The 18,339-nt window shown below is 40.3% G+C and overlaps 1 protein-coding gene and 1 long non-coding RNA gene across 2 annotated transcripts in view; both read right to left on the bottom strand.

The window, feature by feature from the left end:
* Nucleotides 1-18,339, bottom strand: part of LOC122240820 — a 64,804-nt gene that overhangs the window by 28,156 nt on the left and 18,309 nt on the right. The window lies entirely within an intron of this gene.
* On the bottom strand, nucleotides 7,339-11,445 carry LOC122241010. The gene is made up of 2 exons (XR_006220906.1): nucleotides 8,188-11,445; nucleotides 7,339-7,671 (listed from the first exon to the last, which is right to left on the bottom strand). It is a non-coding gene; the product is annotated as an uncharacterized LOC122241010 (long non-coding RNA).

The following is an 18,339-nucleotide window of genomic DNA, read 5'->3' as shown; positions in this document are numbered from 1 at the left end:
CGAGCCCCATGTCGGTCCCTGTGCTGACAGCTCAGAGCCTGGAGCCTGCTTCAGATTCTGTGTCTCCCTCTCTCTCTGCCTCTTCCCCGCTCATGCTCTGTCTCTCTCACTCTCAAAAATGAATAAATGTTAAAGAAAATTTTTAAAAAATAACATATTAATGTATGTCATGCTCCTATAAATTTTCCTCAAATTTAGTACAAATATTTATTTTGTATTTGACTAGTTCTACCTGATATTAAAATAAATAAAAGCTGCAATATTTCAAGCAGATGCTATTGCAAAATGACTGGAGAAGTAAGTTAATAGAACGGAACAGATAGCTCAGAAATAAATCCTAGTATATAGAATACTTTAGAAATTTATGAAAAAAGAGAGGATTTTTCAATAAAGGGGGTTGAGAAGATCTTAGCTCTTTAAGAAGAAATTCCTCATCTCATACTCTATAATCAAATGTGTTCCAAGTGGTATTTAAAAACGAAAGGTTCAAATAAAATAGTAAAGCCTGCAGACAAAGTAGACAAAGTGAACATTTATCCAACATCAGGAGGAAAGGGTTCTTTGAGTTCGGAAGTATGAAGAGGAATGAAAAGAAGAGCAGTGTAATATTTGATCACAGAACTCCCAAACTTCGCATATTAAATTCAAGCAGAAGTAAACAACCAATGTCCAGTCAAGTGGTGCAGCAACCTCATGCTTGACAAAATGTCCCCTCCCACCTCTGTCCCCACACCCGTTACAACCCACAGCAATAGTAAATAGGACATTAAAAGGGAAAATGGGTGCCTGCGTGGCTCAGTCGGTTAAATGTCAGACTCTTGACGTTGGCTCAGGTCATGATCTCACAGTCTGTGAGATCGAGTCCCGTCTGTGCTGTCTGTGCTCACGGTGAGGAGCCTGCCTGGGATTCTCTCTCTCTCTCCTCCCTCTCTTCCCCTTCCTCACTATTGTGCTAGCGTGCTCTCTCTCTCTCTCTCTCTCAGAATAAACATTTTTTAGAAAGGGAAAATAAAAACGATACAGTTGGGTTCAAAAAGCATAAAAATAAATATATGCATGGAATAGAAACAAAGGAAAACTACCGCCGTGAAGAGAGCAGAACTGCAGCTGGATACCTGCTGGCCTTCCATCCCCATACCCAAGGCTTCAGCTCCCGCAGGTTCATGAAGACTAACCACCTCTAGCAGATCTCTGAGGACACATTGCTTAGAGGTATGGATTCATCAAAAAGCTGCAAATGTTGGGAAGTAGGAATTCAGACAAGCTTGGTGTTGAGAGGGAATCTGTGACATCTACAATAACAAAGTTAACCAGGAATACCAAAATACTACTGTGTACTCAGTTCTGAATTGGGGGTGCCGGGGTGCTGTGAGGCACAAAAGCAATATAGTCACACAGGAAGGCGTGATCATGGAGGGAAAGAGAAGGAAATAAAATAAAAGATTAAGCACTTTTCTATTAAAAATGAACCTCCTGAAAAATAAAATTCCAAAACCATATTAAAATATCTAACATAAGAAAGAGTGTGAGTCCTACTTTCCCCCTCTAGATAAAATTGATTTTATGAAATTATTCAACAAGGAATTCAAAATAAAGAATGCTGATGATGCACAAAGAGATAAGTGAAAGTAACCTTTGTATTCAAAAAGAACAGGGGTGCCCGGGTGGCTCAGCTGGTTAAGCATCTGACTTTGGCTCAGGTCATGATCTCATGGTTTGTGAGTCAGAGCCCTGCGTCCAAGCTCTGTGCTTAGAGCGCAGAGCCTGCTTCAGACTCTCTGTCCCCCTCTCTCTGTCCCTCCCCTACTCATTCTCTCCCTCTCTTTCTCTCTCTCTCTCTCAAAAATAAACAATAAAAAGCACAAAAATTTGAAACAAAAAAATCAATAATGAAACAAGAAACAGGTGGATCTGAAAGAGAAAAAAATAGAAATAGAAAATATAGACATTAAAATTAAAAGATCAATTGAAAGGATGAATTTTAGGCTGGAAATATTTGGAGAGAGAATTGGAAGAGAAAAATTCACCCAGTTCCTGGCCAAAGAAAAGAAAAATAGGAAAGAATGATGAAGCGGTACTGAGGATCTATTGCAAGGATTCCAGAAGAAGAAAATGAAGGGAAAGAGCCAAAATCCTCAGACTGAAAGTGTATTGTACGTACCAAAAAGATAAAAAAGTTAAATTGCAGGGTGAGTTCAAAACAGCAAGGACAACAAGACAATCTTAAGGGCTATCATAAGTAAAAGACAGGGTGTGCAATTAGGCAACAGTCTTCCCATCAGATGACACAAAAAAGCCAATGAAGTAATAGCTTCAAGGAACTGAGAAATATAGATGTCTACACTGCTAAACTCTTGCTATGTGTATGCAAAAATGAAACCATTTCAAATAACCAAGTGTAAGACCAAGAGATTAGCCACCTGCAGACCGGGGCTGATATTTATCCAGTATGGCACTGACGTGAGCAAAGAGGCTGCTTATGGTTAGTGTCTGTTACTGTTGATTAGTACCCATGCTATTTTAGGATGTGATATCTTTAATGTCACCTCTGAACACTTCCTTACTGGTTAGTAAATACTGTTGCCCCAAACACTCAGGTGCGCTCCGGCCATCTCAATCCTGCTCAGACCTATCCACGATTTTACAACTAAAGCCTTAATGGCCAGTAACCCAGACAGAAGATCCGACTTTGGCTCAGGTCATGATCTCACGGTTTGTGAGTTCAAGCCCCATGTTGGGCCCTCTGCTGTCAGCACAGAGCCTGCTTCGGATCCTCTGTCTCCCTTTCTCTCTGACCCTCCCCCACTAGTTCTCTCTGTCCTCTCCCCCCCTCTCTGTCTCAAAATAAATAAATAAACTTAAAAAAAAGAAGAATATCTAGTCACATGCTACAACATGGATCAACCTTGAGGCCGTTATGCTAGGTAAAAGAAGCCAGTTGCAAAAGACAAATATTGTATGATTCTACTAACGTAGTTAAACTCATAAAAACAGAAAGCGGACTGGTAGTTGCCAGGGGCTGGGTGGGTAGGGGGAAATGGGGAGATGTTGTCCAATAGAATTTCAGTTTTGTCAGATGAAAAAGTTCTGGAGATCCATCACATAACAAGGTGAATATACTTAACACTACTGAACTGTGTACTTAAAAATGGGTTCAGATGGTAAATTTTATGTTATTTGTTTTTTTTACCACAGGAAAAAACAAAACAAAACAAAACAAACCTAAGCAATTCTAACTTAGTATCTTTGGGGGCAGGTGGAGTGCAGGGAGGGTAGGCGGTGGATATTTTTAAAAACCTCTCGGGTGATTTTTAATGTGCTGCTAAGGTGAAAGCCACTGAATTATGCCTAAAATGAAACTATATGGAATTTGAAAGAAAAAAACGAGAATGGGAAAGAGAGCGGAGAGATTAAAGACAAAGAGAGAAAAAGGGGAAATACTGTTTTTCAAAGCCCGTGCAGCAGTTACAGTCTTAGACAAAATAGCATAAGAAGCAAACCCTTAGGTAAGCTGGGATGCCACACCAGGATCAAGGGGGAAAGCCATGTGCCATCATGAATGGTATGGGCTCAACAGCATAGTTACTACATATGGGAAGCAGGAACTGACAGAATGGTAGGAGACAGTTACAAATCTAAAATCATGGTGGGAAATGTTCAACGCCTTGTTCAGAAACTACTAGATCAAGAAGACAAAAATTTTGGGCAAGGATAAAGAATATTTAGAAAGTAAAGCTAGCAATCTTGATCTAGTAGGGATAGGGAGAACCTGGAAGGGTAAAAACAGAGACGGTTTCTTCTTTTCGCAAGCACATGAAGTGATTATAAAAACTGGCAACATACACAGAGGAAGGCTCCAACAAATTTCAAAAAAATATCATATAGATTACAAAAATCTGTAATTTGTAATTTTTCATTCTTTTTTTTTTTTAACGTTTATTTATTTTTGAGACAGAGAGAGACATAGCATGAACGGGGGAGTGTCAGACACAGAATCGGAAGCAAGCTCCAGGCTCCGAGCCATCAGCCCAGAGCCTGACGCGGGGCTCGAACTCGCGGACCGCGAGATCATGACCTGAGCTGAAGTTGGACGCTCAACCGACTGAGCCACCCAGGCGCCCCAAGTAATTTTTCATTCTTGAGACGTTTCTGAAGTTACAGCAAAATATTATTTGATTAAGTTGGGTGTAGGTTCATGAGTGCTTGCTCTATTATTCTCTAGAGGCTTCTTTATGTTTGCAACATATGAATAAAATATTTTTAAAAATTCAAACCACTAGAAAGGTATGTTTCCAACAAATACAACAGCAAGTTAATACCACTTTATATAAAGAGCCCACAAAAAGATAAGAAAAAACTCTAAAGGGTTTGTATTCAAGTGCACAAAAGACATGGGCTAATATTGAACGTGAAGAAAAACAAGTACTTAAATGGAAAGACATTCTTTCTGAGTAGAGTCAAAGAAATAAAAATTAAAATTGTGAAGTGCTGTGCTAACCAATTTACGATTTAAAAAACGGATGATGCCTACTGTTGGTAAGGAGGTGATAGTACATTCCCTGTCATTCGCTTGAGGTGGGAATCTAATTTGGTTAAAACATTTTGGAAAACAATTTAATAATACGCAACAAGAGCTACAAAATTTCCCATGTGTTTTGACTCTGTAATTCCATTTCTGAAAATCTGGCATATGGAGATGGTCCGAAATATATTAAAATCTTTATGTACAATGATGCTCAGAGCCATGTTATTTATAAGAATTAGTAACAAATTAAATACACAAATATCAGGAAAACAATCCCATCAATTATGACATATCCTCTAGAAATATCTTGTAGCCATTATAATCTTGCCTACTAAGGTTAGGTAATAACAGAGAACATGCTCACAACAGCACGTCAAGTGAAAAGACAGAATTCAAAACCATTCGTTATGATTATTAACATTTGCAAGAGAGACGACATCAAAATGTTAGACCTGGTTATTTTTTTGGATGATGGGCCATCTTTTTTCTATTATTCTTATTTTCCTATTGTTCTTTGTGTTGATATTACTTTAATAATAAACTTTACACGGGCTGCTTTAATGTTCCTGCATTTTTCCCAGGTCGTGACTGATTGGCAGATTGTTAAATATAAACTGTGGACTTTCTCCCCTTGTGAGGCGCCTACCAGGACCTTAGCAAAACAAAGGCTCCTTCTTCCGGATCACGGTTTTCTCCTGTTAGTAGAACACATTGAGGCCCTGGCTTGGACTCAGGTCCTCAGCTGGCTGCAGGTGACAGCCATGGCCTCAACCCTCCATTTGCAATGGACGTAATCGCCCTGCTTCTGAACTGGGATGGGAGAGGGGAGACGGATTTGCACATGTGTTCAGGTGGAAGACAGGGAATCTTGAAACTCAGGCTATACGGACTCCCACGTGATGAAATGTGAAAGTTAAATCGTTCCCGTAATTTAGAACAAAGCAGCAAGTCAAAGGATCCTAAAAGGATTTTAATTACTGCAAGAGTACAGAGTCCCTCCACATAGATTCCTTTTCTAAAAACTCTGGGGGTGTAAATGTAATACTGAGACCACACAGAAAAGTGAGATTACAAAAGAGAACTAAGTAATTTAAACAAAAATTTTCCACAAAAAGCATCTTTTCTTTTCAAGTCAAAATATTTTGGCCTGTCTTCGCGACATTCTTGGACATTTTCCCCATGGTTTTCTCTAAAGAGAGATGGCATCTCCCAGGCAAGAAATTATATTTTGCAAGCATTTGAATGAAAACACTTTCCGAATCAAACATTTGTTTTGTCTTAATGATTGAAATAGGTTCTCGTTTTATAAAGGTGTATTTGATCCTCCTACCAAATAAAGCATGTTTTGATTATTACAATGTTTGCCAATGTAGCTATAGTCCGAAAGAACACGTCCAGGGGCTGAAATCAGCCTTCCTCTCTCCCTCTCTTCCTTCCTTTCTTCTTTCCTGTCTTTGCTGTCTTCCTTGAGTTATAAACTCAAACCAGTGTAGGGAGTGTGGGGGCAATGGTGAGGCAGACAGCACGGGCCCCACGGAAAGTGGGAACTCACTGGTCAGCAAGAGCCACTAGGTGCCTTGCAGGAACGCAGGCCCAGCTCTTTAGCCCAGGCTAAGAGACTGTCCCATTTTTTTTTTTTTTTTTTTTTTTTTTTTTACAAAAGAACAGGATTCTAGATAGTCTATCAGGTTTGTAAATGGCTGAAACTAATTCAAATATTTGTTTCAACTGAGCAGGCCAATAGTGAATGGCCAGTTGGCAGTTTTGCACTTGACCTGTTTAAGCTGAACAGTCTCTTGCAAATCATGGGGTTATTATATGGATTAATACTTTTTAAAAATAACAAAAGCTATATTCATTAAGTATTTACTTTGTGCTAGGCCATTTTTTTTAAGTTTATTTACTTTGAGAGAGACAGAGAGAGTGCGAGAGGGGAGGGGTGGGGGGGAGAATCCCAAGTCGGCTCTGCGCACTGACTGCACGCTGCAGAGAGCCCTACGCAAGGCTCGAATGCATGAAACCATGAGATCATGACCTGAGCCGAAATCAAGAGTAGGACTCTTACCGACTGAGCCACCCAGGCGCCCCCTCCCCCCCCCTTTTTTTTTTTTTTTTAATTTTAGAGACAGAGCGCACGAGCAGAGGAGAGGGGCAGAGGGGTGTGTGTGGGGAGAGAGAGAGAGACTTAAAAAAAATTGTTTTATGTTAATTTATTTTTGAGAGAGAGAGAGACAGGGAGTGAGCGGGGGAGGGGCAGAGAGGGAGGGAGACACAGAATCCGAAGTAGGCTCCCGGCTCTGAGCTATCAGCACAGAGCCCAATGCAGGGCTCGAACTCACGAACTGTCAGAACGCTTAACCAAAGTCAAATGCTTAACTGACTGAGCCACCCAGGTGCCCCTGGTGAGAGAGAATCTTAAGCGGGCTCCACGCTCAGCATGGAGCCCGATCCAGGGCTCAATCCCAAGACCCTGGGATCATGACCTGAGCTGAAATCAAGAGTCGGATGCCCAGCTGACTGAGCCCCCCAGGTGCTCCATGTCCTAGACAATGTTTGAAGTGCTTTACAGGTATTCATTTTGTCCTCATATCTACCCTATGATGAAAGTACCTTGTAGCCTCATTTGGTAAGAAATTGAGGTACAGAACAGATGAGATGATGCACATCAGCATGCTTATGAACATCAGACCGTGTTACAGGAACACAAGGCAGTACTATAATTCTAACGGAGGAGAAGACGACTCTATTGAAGCATTTGAGGGAAAGCTGAACAACAGTATTCTGAAAAGCAGGGTCTAGATGTGTTCTAGTTATCTTGCTGTGTAACAAATCACCTCAAAACTTAGTGGATTAAAACAACAACTTATTGTTATCTCTCATCGTTTGGGGTTTGATGGACTCATCTGGGAAGCTCTTCTTGGGGTCACTCATGCAGTTATAGTCAGATGGCTTCTGAGAGTAGAGTCATGGGAAGGATTCTTCACTCACAGGTTAGTCACTTGGGCCAGGATGGCTAGGAGAGCTGGGTGCTGTTTGGGCATGTTTCTCCACAGGATCTCTCCAGGTGGTTAGCTTCAGCTTCCTCACAGCATGGCGGCCTCCAGGTAGCTGGACTTAAATGGTGGTTCAGAGCTCCAAGAGTGCACCTTCCAAGAGACAAGAAGCAGAAGCTGCCAATCTGTGAAGACCTAGGCACTGAAACTGACATGGTCACTTCCATTTATTCTATCAGGGAAGGGACATATTGCCCAGATTGAAGGAAAGGAACATAGACTCTGCCTCCTGATGAGAAGGCTGATATAGAATGAGTGGCCATCTTTAATCTGCCAAGAAACAGCAGCCGAATGGCCAATCTCCATTATCCTAGTGGATAGGTTACCACTGGGATGAGTCACTGGCAATTTTTGTCCTTGTTCTGAGTTCTATCTCCATGAGAGTGTGATTATCCAGGCCAAGGAAGGGTAGGCCCCCTTGATCACAGTCCAACCAAGGACATACAATAGCAGAGCTGTGGTTCCTCAGAAGAAAATCAATGTGTTCTCCACACGAAAAGGATGAATGGATGCTACAGAGGTTAAAAACAATGTTTGCTTCCAGCATTTATTGTTTTAAATCTATTTTTGTCTGACATGAGAATCTTCACACAAACCCACGCATCTCACCTCATCCCCTTCACGCTCATAACTTATTCTCTGTGTTCCTTGTTTGATTCAAATAACAAATGTCTACTTGCAGCAACACTAGGCAGGTGTAGGCTCTGTCAGAGGGATCAGAGACGAGTCAGACCTGGAGTTTGTCCTCCAGTTGTTCACTCTCTAGTATGGGGAAAAGAAAGTAACAGTAATATCAGTGAGAAAAGGGCAAGTGCCATAAGAGGCATAGATAAAGTGCTCTGGAAATTCAGAGGAGAAAGAGAGATTACTTCCAGCTGCACCCTTAATCACATACTGCCTCACAACATCTCTTGTATTGTTGTCTTGTCTGGTTATTAAATCCTATATTATTGAACAACAGCAAACCAGTCATGCTGAATAATTCACGGAATCGCTCCTTCCTCTTCCTCCAGAGCGTCAGCTCCTCTGAGGCAGGGGAGAAGAACTGACAGGCATGTGGCAGGGGCTAATATCTTAAGAATATACTTAAGAATCCCAGCTTCAACAGAAGAGAACATCAATAAAATATCATCTGAATAAAGCCTTTCTAGCCCCATAAATATAGACCTTTATTAGGTTATGAAAATTTCTCCAATGCATTAAACAAAATAAATTCAAAGGTTGCCTTTCTCCATTGGCCCTACTTTTATTTTCCCGGTAGGAGGAAATGTCTTTCTATTCGCATCTCCTTCCAATTACTGACATCTCAGTTGCGTGTGTTCTCCCACCTTGGCTACGTAGAAATGCCAAATAAAGGTGACTGACTGCAATAGTAAAACACATATTGGCGATGGCTCTAGAAGTCATCTACATGTAGTTAATCCCAGAATTCTTCGCAGGAAGTCCTGTTGTGCGTGTAGCATCAGAGTATTGCCTTTTGGCATCACATCCAAGTCTTTCTGGAAAGTGTACTGTTTTCTTTTTTTCTTCTTCTTCTTATTTTTAAGTGACAGATGGTTAAGAAATATCTTCTGCACTCTTATAATTATTTTCCTCAGTTTTTCTCCATTAAACGGCAATTACCCTCATGCATAATCTTTCTAAGTAGTTATTTTCTAGCTCCTGAAGAGAATAATCACAGTGAAGGCATTCATCTTCTGTATTTCATGGTTTTTCTCAGCATGAAACTTCTATTGAATATAATTTGTACCACAGTAACTAACACAGTCACTTAAACATGTTTGGCAGTTAATTTTTGTAAGTGGACCAAGTTTTCAGATGAAACATTCATCTGTTTTACAAAGGGTAGTTTTCCTGGATTCTATCCAAAATTTCCTTCAAAGAAAATTAGGTATATGACTGCTGTACTTCAAATATTTTCCAAGGGAGATGTGGAGTGAAAACATTTTTTCCCCATGGGTTAAATTTATACTGTGCTAAGCATTTTACAAAACATGCAAATGATCTGCTTTCTAGAGAAGGAAAACTCCCTTTGGATTTACTTCTTGGTGCTAGCAATATTGAAAAATGATTTAATTTACATTACACCAAAAAACCCACTTTAGATAGATTTGACAGTTAAACATATAAATCAAGTCATAGCAAAGTAGCAGAAAACAGAAACTAGTAGTTATGATATCTTTAGAGGAACTGTAATTTACCTAAGCTTGGAAGCAATAAATGAAATATCAAAGGACAAAAACAAGAAATTTGATAATTTGTAAATTGCAATATTAAATATGATTTTAATGAGCAATGTTATTTTACCAAGGTCACTCATGATTAATTTAGAAGAAATTATTCTTGGCCTTTGGTATTCAGTGATGTCCACATTTCATAAGTAATTCCAAAAGCCAACAACATAAAGAACTATGCTATTTTGTTGAGGCAAAATATGAATTGTGCTGAGAACATGGTATGCCTGACAGAGTCCCTCACTGGAAAGTATCCTGACCTCCAGCACCTGACTTTGAGGGTGGCCTCATCCTTCAAGACGCCCACTGACTGGGACACACCCAGTCTCCAGAAATCACATGTTAATGCATTGGTATGAAGGGAAACATTCACTACAATGGTTTTTCTCAAATGTGGAGATTCAAAAAGCTTTCACCCAGGATGCATTTCTGGAGGATGATATAATCACTGGAAAATTCCCTAGAATCAGATAGAAGAGAAATAAATGGAAAGTTACCGAATTTCTAGAGATATTTCCTGAATTAAGACTCTCTTTAGCTGGCTTTAGGAGAGTTGCAACTTTGAATATGAAAGATGATGTACTAGGGAATCGGAGCTACTGTTAAAAAAAAACAACAGAAAAAAGAGAAAAAAGGAAGAGAGGGAATTATAGTGGGGAGAGGACCCTGTCTCAGAATCATAGAGAACAACCACAAGCAGTTAATGTGATTCCTGACAGGAAGTCCTCACGATCTCTTTGGGCAATATACTAACACACCAAGTTGGACAATGCCCAGAATTGCGCAGGCGGAATAATGATAGTGTTCCCAGCCATACCTCCATTCCTTCATCCTGCCACATCTCCTTCCTGTTTCTTTCTGAGCTTGTCACACTCTCATCAGCCCTTGTCTGGACCCTCAAAGTCCCTCCAGCTGGTCTCCCCAGGCTCCAGTCTGTTCTATCACTAATCTGGAAAACGCTTTCCCCAGAGGCTACTACGGAAAATGCAAGTGTGGCCATGTGTCTCCCAGCTTTAAAATGCTTCAGGGAATGGTCCACTGCCTGCAAGAGACTGTTTCCAATTCTCTCTTTTTTATTGTGGTCAAAAACACATAACACGAATTTGCCATCTTAGTCATTTTTCGGTGTACAATACTTAAGTGTTAACTATATTCACATTGTTGTGTGATGATCGATCTCTAGAACTTTTTCACCTTGCAAAATCGAAACTGTACCCATGAAACAATAACTCCCTCCTTCTGTCTCCCCATAGTCCCTGGCAACCACCATTCTATCTCTATGAGCCTGACAACTTTAGATACCTCACATAAATGGGGTCATTCGGTATCTGTGCTCTTGTTACTGGTATATTCTACTTAGCACAGTGTCCTCAACATTCATCCATGTGGTAGCCTGTGTCAGAATTTCCTTCCTCTTTAAGGCTGAATAATATTCCATTGTACATGTTTACCACATGTTGCTTAGCCATTCACCCATGGACGGACATTTGGGTTGTTCCTACCTCTTGGCTATGGTGACCAATGCTGCTGTGAGTGTAGGGGTATCAATACTTCTCCAAGATTCTGCTCTCAATTCTTGTGGATAAATACCAAGAAGTGGGATTGCTGGATCATATGGTAATTCCATTTTTAATTTTTTGAGGAACTGCCATACTGTTTTCCATGGTGACTATTCTATTTTACATTCCTGCCAACAGTGCACAAAGGTTTTAAGTTTTCCACATCCTCACCAACACTTCTATTACCCTCACTAATTGTCACCCCCTGGTGACTTTTGAAATGGAGCATCTTTTCATGTTTGTTGCCCATTCGTATGTTTTCTTTGGAGAAATGTCTATTCAAGTCCCTTGTCCATTCTTTAATCAGGTTTTTTGTTTTCTTGTTGTTGAGTTGTCATTCCTAATTCTTAAGCCTGGTCTGCATCCCCCATGATCTGGTTGCAAGCCTCATTTCCCTTCTCTCTGTACCTCATATGCATCTCTGTGGGGAACTCATTTTCATGAGGTCCTCTAATGGAGGAGCCGTGTTTTGATCTTTTCACATGTTGTTCCTGACAGGGTGCTCCCCTCCCTACCTCAAACGCATCTTGACTACTGGAGCAAAATCTATCCCTGCCAGAAAGAAAAATTAGCTTGAGGGAATTGTCCTGGGTAGGACTTCTCTCACCACGTCCTGAAGCGCACTCTTCCCTCCAACCACTGTGTTCTCTCACTTCTGGACCATCAATTTACCCTGTGTGCAGGGCTGATGAGGTGGGTCTGCGATTTTTATTATCTGTCTCTCCTACCAGACAATAAGCTACTTAAGGTCAGAGTCAGTATCTTATTTAATATTCAAACTCTGATGCCAACCATGGAGACTGCCACGTAGTGGCAATATTTTCTGAAGGAAGGGAGGGGAGAAGGAAGAAGGTCTGGCAGGCAGGTGAGCAAGCCAGCACGGAGGCAAACACATAACCAGGCTTCTCCTCTGTGCTTTGACTCCCTGTGCTGCCCACTTCTCTTCCCACAGGACAAGAGAATTCCAGAGACCCAGTGACATGGCCTGCCATATTCGGGTCCCACCCGAACCGCTGTCTCAACTTCCCAAAGCTGAAATGGCTCAGCCCTCACAAAGCTTACCCTCTGCTTCTGATGCAGGGTCCAAAATGGGAGTTTAGATCCAGGGACTACAAACTGATGATGGTCCAGTGCGGTCTGGCAGATAGGCGACCAGGTCTTGGATTACTGTGTAAAGTATCATTTAGGAAGCATCTACTCCAAGGCAGCCAGCATGCAAAGGCCTTCAGATTTGTTGCCACTTTTCAACCCCTTTCCAATCCTTTGACAGAAGAGTTATTACCCTCATTTTTCTAATGAGGGAAGTGACACCCGGCCAGGATGCTAGCCAAGTTACTTTTAATGCTAAGGCCATGCTCTCTTTGTTATATCGTGAACCTCAAGGCCAGAGTTGTTTTAGATTTACAATAGACATGGTCGTTGTTTTGATAATTATTTATTAGGTATGTGCTATACGGTTCACAGCCTTAGAGTCTTTTAAGCCTGAGAGATACCTTAGAGAACATCAAGTCTAATCCCCTCAATTTACAAATGAGGAAGCTGACCTGACTACAGTGAATAAAATGATATAATCATGCTCTTCAGAGATTTTTCTATTTGATTTTTAAGCATTCTTTTCTGAATTTAAAAGCAGTACAAGCTCAGTGCTGAGAAACCGAAATTTAAATGAGAAAGATTTTAAATCCATAATTCATATTCCAACAACCCTAACACTTATTGATAAACATGATTTTAGACTTAGCTCATTGGTACCTCATTTTTGGCCTTAGAAAATAGATGTATCTATTAGACAAATGACTATATATTTGTATGTATACACATGTACAAATATAGTAAGTTGATATTATATTCTTTATAAAATATGGTATTGTTCTCACTGAATATTATATTTATTTTATTAAAATTCTTTATAAATATTCTTAAATGATGGAAAGAATTTTTACCATAATCATAAAAATAATACTTTCTCAGTGGGGATAAAATTTTTAAATATAATTCCAAAGTAAAAACTATTATCCCATCATCAAGGGATAACCATCATTAATGTCCCCCCCCAACCCCCCCCCCCACACACACACCATGGAGAATGTTTTCTGCTCTGTGTGTGTGTATAATTGAGACAAATGGAATAGATGTATGTATGTATGTATGTATGTATGTATTTATTTATTTATTTTAGAGAGAGTGTGTGCATAAGTGGGGAAGAGGGGCAGAGGGAGAGAGAGAGAGATTCCATGACCCTGGAATCATGACCTGAGCCAAAATCAAGTTGGATACTCAACTAGCTAAACCACTCAGGCACCCCCGAATAGACATTTTAAACCCTTGATACATTTTGCCAAATTGCTTTCCAGAAAGTTTGTGCTTATTTAAATCAATAGCATCAGTGAATGAGTGTGTTCATCTCACAATGTCCTCACCAACTTTAGATATTTTAAAAAATCTTTTGCTTATTTTATGATGGGAGGAATGGTTATGAATGTGAACTCATTAACATATTGATTGTTGTGAAAGTTATTGCTTTTAATTGTCTCATTTTATGAGGCAAATAAGGTTAAGTATATAATATTAAGAGCTCTGTATAACTAAACTGTAGCTTCTATCATGCCTATTTAGACTATGTTTTTAATGTTTATTTATTTTTGAGAGAGAGTACAAGCAGGGGAAGGGCAGAGGGGGCAAGGACAGAGGATCTGAAGCAGGCTCTGTGCTGACAGCAAGGAGCCCGATGTGGGGCTCAAACTCACAAATCGTAAGATCAGGATCTCAGCTGGAGTCGGAGGCTCAACTGACTGAGCCACCCAGGTGCCCCTATTTAGACTATTTTCAACCAAAGTAACAATGGCTTAAAAACAGTTTTGCAGGGGCACCTGGGTGGCTCAGTCGGTTGGGTGTCCGACCTCGGCTCAGATCACGATCTCGTGGTTCACGGGCTCAAGCCCCCCATCGGGCTCTGTGCTGACAGCTCAGAGCCTGGAACCTGCTTCGTGGATTCTGTCTCCCTCTCTCTCTGCCCCTCCCGTGCTCATGTTCTGTCTCCCTCTCTCTCAAAAATAAATAAAACATTAAAAAAAAAGTTTTGCAATAATCACATTACATTAAATGAAAGTCAACAAAATAAGTACCAGGTAACAACATAGGTCAAAGAGCTTCAAGAACAAATGCTATAGAAGATGAAGGCTGCACGTCTCTGTAGTCTGTCTGTCTGCCTCTTTTTCTCTACCTCATTCCAAAAAGGGAAGATACGTGAGCACAATGAAGACAGAGCCCACCTGCAATCAGAATTTCTTAAACGGCCCATTTGTGTATATTTTAAAGCCACTGCCAACTTTAAAGCCACAGGGATATACAGCAAAGTCACGACTCACACGACACTACAGTTAGAAACCTAAATTTAAGCCTATAGAAAAACTTCAGCTTCTGGTCCAGTTACTGCTTTCCTAAAGCTCCCCAACGTCGTTGGATGTGCCCCTCCTGTCCCTTTGCATCTGAATGTTTTTAGACAAAATATTTCTGCCGGTTAAATTTCCAGTATGATTTATGTGTCAGCGTTGATCCTGATATTGTAACTACAATGCCTGATGAAGATGAAGGGAAATCCCATTTATGGAGCATGTAGTGACTGGGGTTGGTATTGACGAGAGAAAAACTCTCTACAGACCTGACATATAAGGAAAGCCACTTTAGGTTTCTAAGTCAGCATGAATGTACATAAACTTTATACCAAATACTGATTTATGGCCCACCAAGCATATATTGCACATTTGCTTTGTCAGCGAGTGCCCTAGAGGAAAACCATCCTGTCCTTACAATATCGACCAATGCTCTCCCACTCCCCGCATTCCTGGATGTTAGAACTTGTGATTCCTGCTTATATGTTCATCTATAATCTTTTGAGTTTTCATAAGATGTAAAAAGCATAGAATTCTGTTAATACTGTTCATTCTCCGGAGCACTTGCTTCCCTGTAAAGAGGGTGCTTCCTGGGCAGCTGTCCTAACTTGGGCTCAAATAAGACTTTCTTACTTTTTAGAGATTCTAAAAATGTTTGTTTTGTGTCAACAGTATTCAGACCTCACAGCCCTGGGAAAGGTCTTCTGCCCCACCCGAGGGGAGGTGCCTGCTGGTTTGTGATGCCAGCCTGTAAAGCTACCCTCAGCGTCTCTAGATAACTATGTGAGATAATCCTGGGTGAAGGAGCAAGGGTGAAATGGAAATGTTTGGATTGTATTTTGCAAATAGCAAGACACATGGGAACAGATGCAAACTTTTGAAATCTTTTACAGCCTGTGAATGTAATATGATGCTGTCATTAGTGTTACCATTTGAAAAATGAAATTCTTTCACAGTGAATGTATTGTCTGGTCTGTGACTGTTACTTGTTGGTGATTAATGCTATCATTGTTTTGGAAACTTTGTGTTAAAAATGCATGATAATCATGATAAAGGAAGCATAGAATTCCAACTCTTTATCCCGACATTCAGGACCTTACATAACCGTGACCTAACAAAACTTTTAAGCTTGATCTCTCCCCTATGCAAATCTATGTTCCAGGAAAAGTAGTTACCCAACATTCCCTCCTCACCTCCATGCTTTGTTAGTGACAATCACACCATCCAGAATGCCCCTCTTACCAACACGGTCTGGCAGGTCTGTCAATCGAAGATCATCCCAAATGCCACCTCCTGCATGACATTTCTCTCCAGTGGACTTTTTTCTCTACTCTGACAAAGGTTCTTTGAAGATAGAAACTACATCTTACACAATAGGAATAACAGAACTCTCCCCTCCTTCCGGAGTATAAAGTTGTTGCAAGGAAGTGACTATCCAGCCAGGGACCATATTGGCCAATATCCTACATACAGGTCTGCCCAAGTGACTTGTTCTTACCAGTTGAATGCCAGTGGAAATGACAGGTGTCGCTTGTGGGCTGGGTGTTTTAAGAAGTGTACATTCTTTCTTTACTCTCCTACCTCTTAGGCAATTTGAAGCAAAGATTCTGATGTGCTAGGGGATGGCAGGAGCTCAAGACAGAAGGAGCCCAAATCCCTGAATCACCAGGTGGAAGAAAGTTGCCTGCTGACCTAGGACAGCATCATTGAGCTCTTAAGTGAGCGTGAAATTAACTTCCATTAGGTTAAGCCACTGAAATCTGATGTTTTCTTTCTTATAGAGCTAGAGCCATTTCCTGACCAATATAGCTTGGTAGCCTTTTAGTGTTTGGCTCATTCTATTTTATACAGCAGGTGCTCAAAAAGTATTTGTTAAATTGAAGGGAAAATTCAGGGACAAACACAAAAATTATGAATTATATTGTTAGAACACAGTTTGAGATATCTGTTGACATCAAAATGCTCTTCCAACCCTATCTTCTTAAAAAATACTCCCCGCTCAAGTCATTTGTTTTACATGATGAGTACTTCCACGTTGAGATCAGTTGTCACTTTGTTCTTGGCAAAGAGAAAATAGGATGTTTTGAAAACTGACGGTCATTCTAGTTGGATGTGGATGCCAAGTTTCTTCCGGTTATATGAGCCAGATGGAATAACTGTGAACAAATAATGGTAAAATGAAAGATAATCCTCTTTGTCAGATTCTTGGGTCAGGTTTTCCAATAAGACATAACTAGTAGATAGGAGCCCTTGGCCACTAGCACTTCTGTTCATACTCCCAATTAGACTTTCATTGTAACATGATGATGTTATTATTGCTGGTGTTACTTCTTGGGTTGGGCTAAGTCATACAAAAGGGAGCGGTTAGCTCCAAGCTCCAATCGCCACCAAGTCAAAACAAGTATGGGTCATCACCTCTCCAAATGGAACTTCAGGCTGATTCAATACAACTGGGTATTTATTGGATATCGCATTTAAAAATCAGCGTGTAAAGCTTGACGAGTAAGAAGGTGATAAGGTAACCAGAAATTTGTTATGTCTGGCCTTTTTCTCCATATTTCTAGTACTCAGTATGGTCAAGGGTGAGATCTTTATCTCATCACGTGGATTCAGTTACTGTCCAGGGTCATTGCATGTAGCCCTCAGGACTCTCTGGACCTTTTCTTGCAGGGCAGGTCTACTAGTGACAAATTATCTTAGGATTCTGTTTATATCTGTGTATTTGAATGTCTTTCAGTAGTACATTTTTGAAGGGTAGTTTGCTGGATGTACAATTCTGTTGTTTTTGTTTCGGCACTTTGAATAGATCATCCCATGGACTACCGGCCTCCAGTTTCGGGCGAGCAAATCTGTTGTTAATTCACGAAGGGTCACTTGTATATAATGTGTCATTTCTCTCTTGCTGTTTTCAAGATTCTCTCATCTTTGGCTTTAGAGAGTTTGTCTATGATGTATTTCTGTGTGGATCTCTTTGGGTTGATCCCATTTAGAGTCTGTTGAGTTTCTAGGATGTGCAGATTAATCTTTTCCATCAAATTTAGGAAATGTGAGCCATTATTTCAAGTATTCTTGCTGCTTCTTTTTTCTCTGTCTCCTTGTGGACTCCCATTATACATGTGCTGCTTAATTTCCATTTCCATGTTAAATTTTTTTCATGCAGGTATAAATACTCCTATAGGTATATCCCTATAGATAAAATTGCTAGGTTATGGCAGTGACATTAAGAGTTTTGATAGATACTGCTAAGTGTCTTCTCGAAAGCTTGTAATAAAGGTGCCCTTGTACCAACAATGTCTGAGCAAGCCCATTTCTCTTAGGGACTTTTTATTGATTTTGCTGGAGATTCTTTTTAATATTGGATGAGATACTTATTTTTAGTTGGGCAGTAGTTCCTTACATAGTCTTACTGCCTCTGAGAATCTTCCATCAATGCCATTGTTACCTGCTTGGCTAGTTTCTCCTTGAATCATCCTCAGAAAACATTCATGAAATAGGAAAAATGATGGGCATATTTCCCAATGCTTTGTTGTTCTATTTTGTTTCTCACTAAAAAGAAGTCTGTTCATTCTAAATTAC

This window comes from Panthera tigris, chromosome C1 (genome assembly GCF_018350195.1).
Source record: "Panthera tigris isolate Pti1 chromosome C1, P.tigris_Pti1_mat1.1, whole genome shotgun sequence".
In the NCBI taxonomy this organism is placed as follows: Eukaryota; Metazoa; Chordata; class Mammalia; order Carnivora; family Felidae; genus Panthera; species Panthera tigris.
The sequence above is the reverse complement of the archived record's forward strand: the minus strand, read 5'-3'. Positions and strand labels throughout refer to the sequence as shown.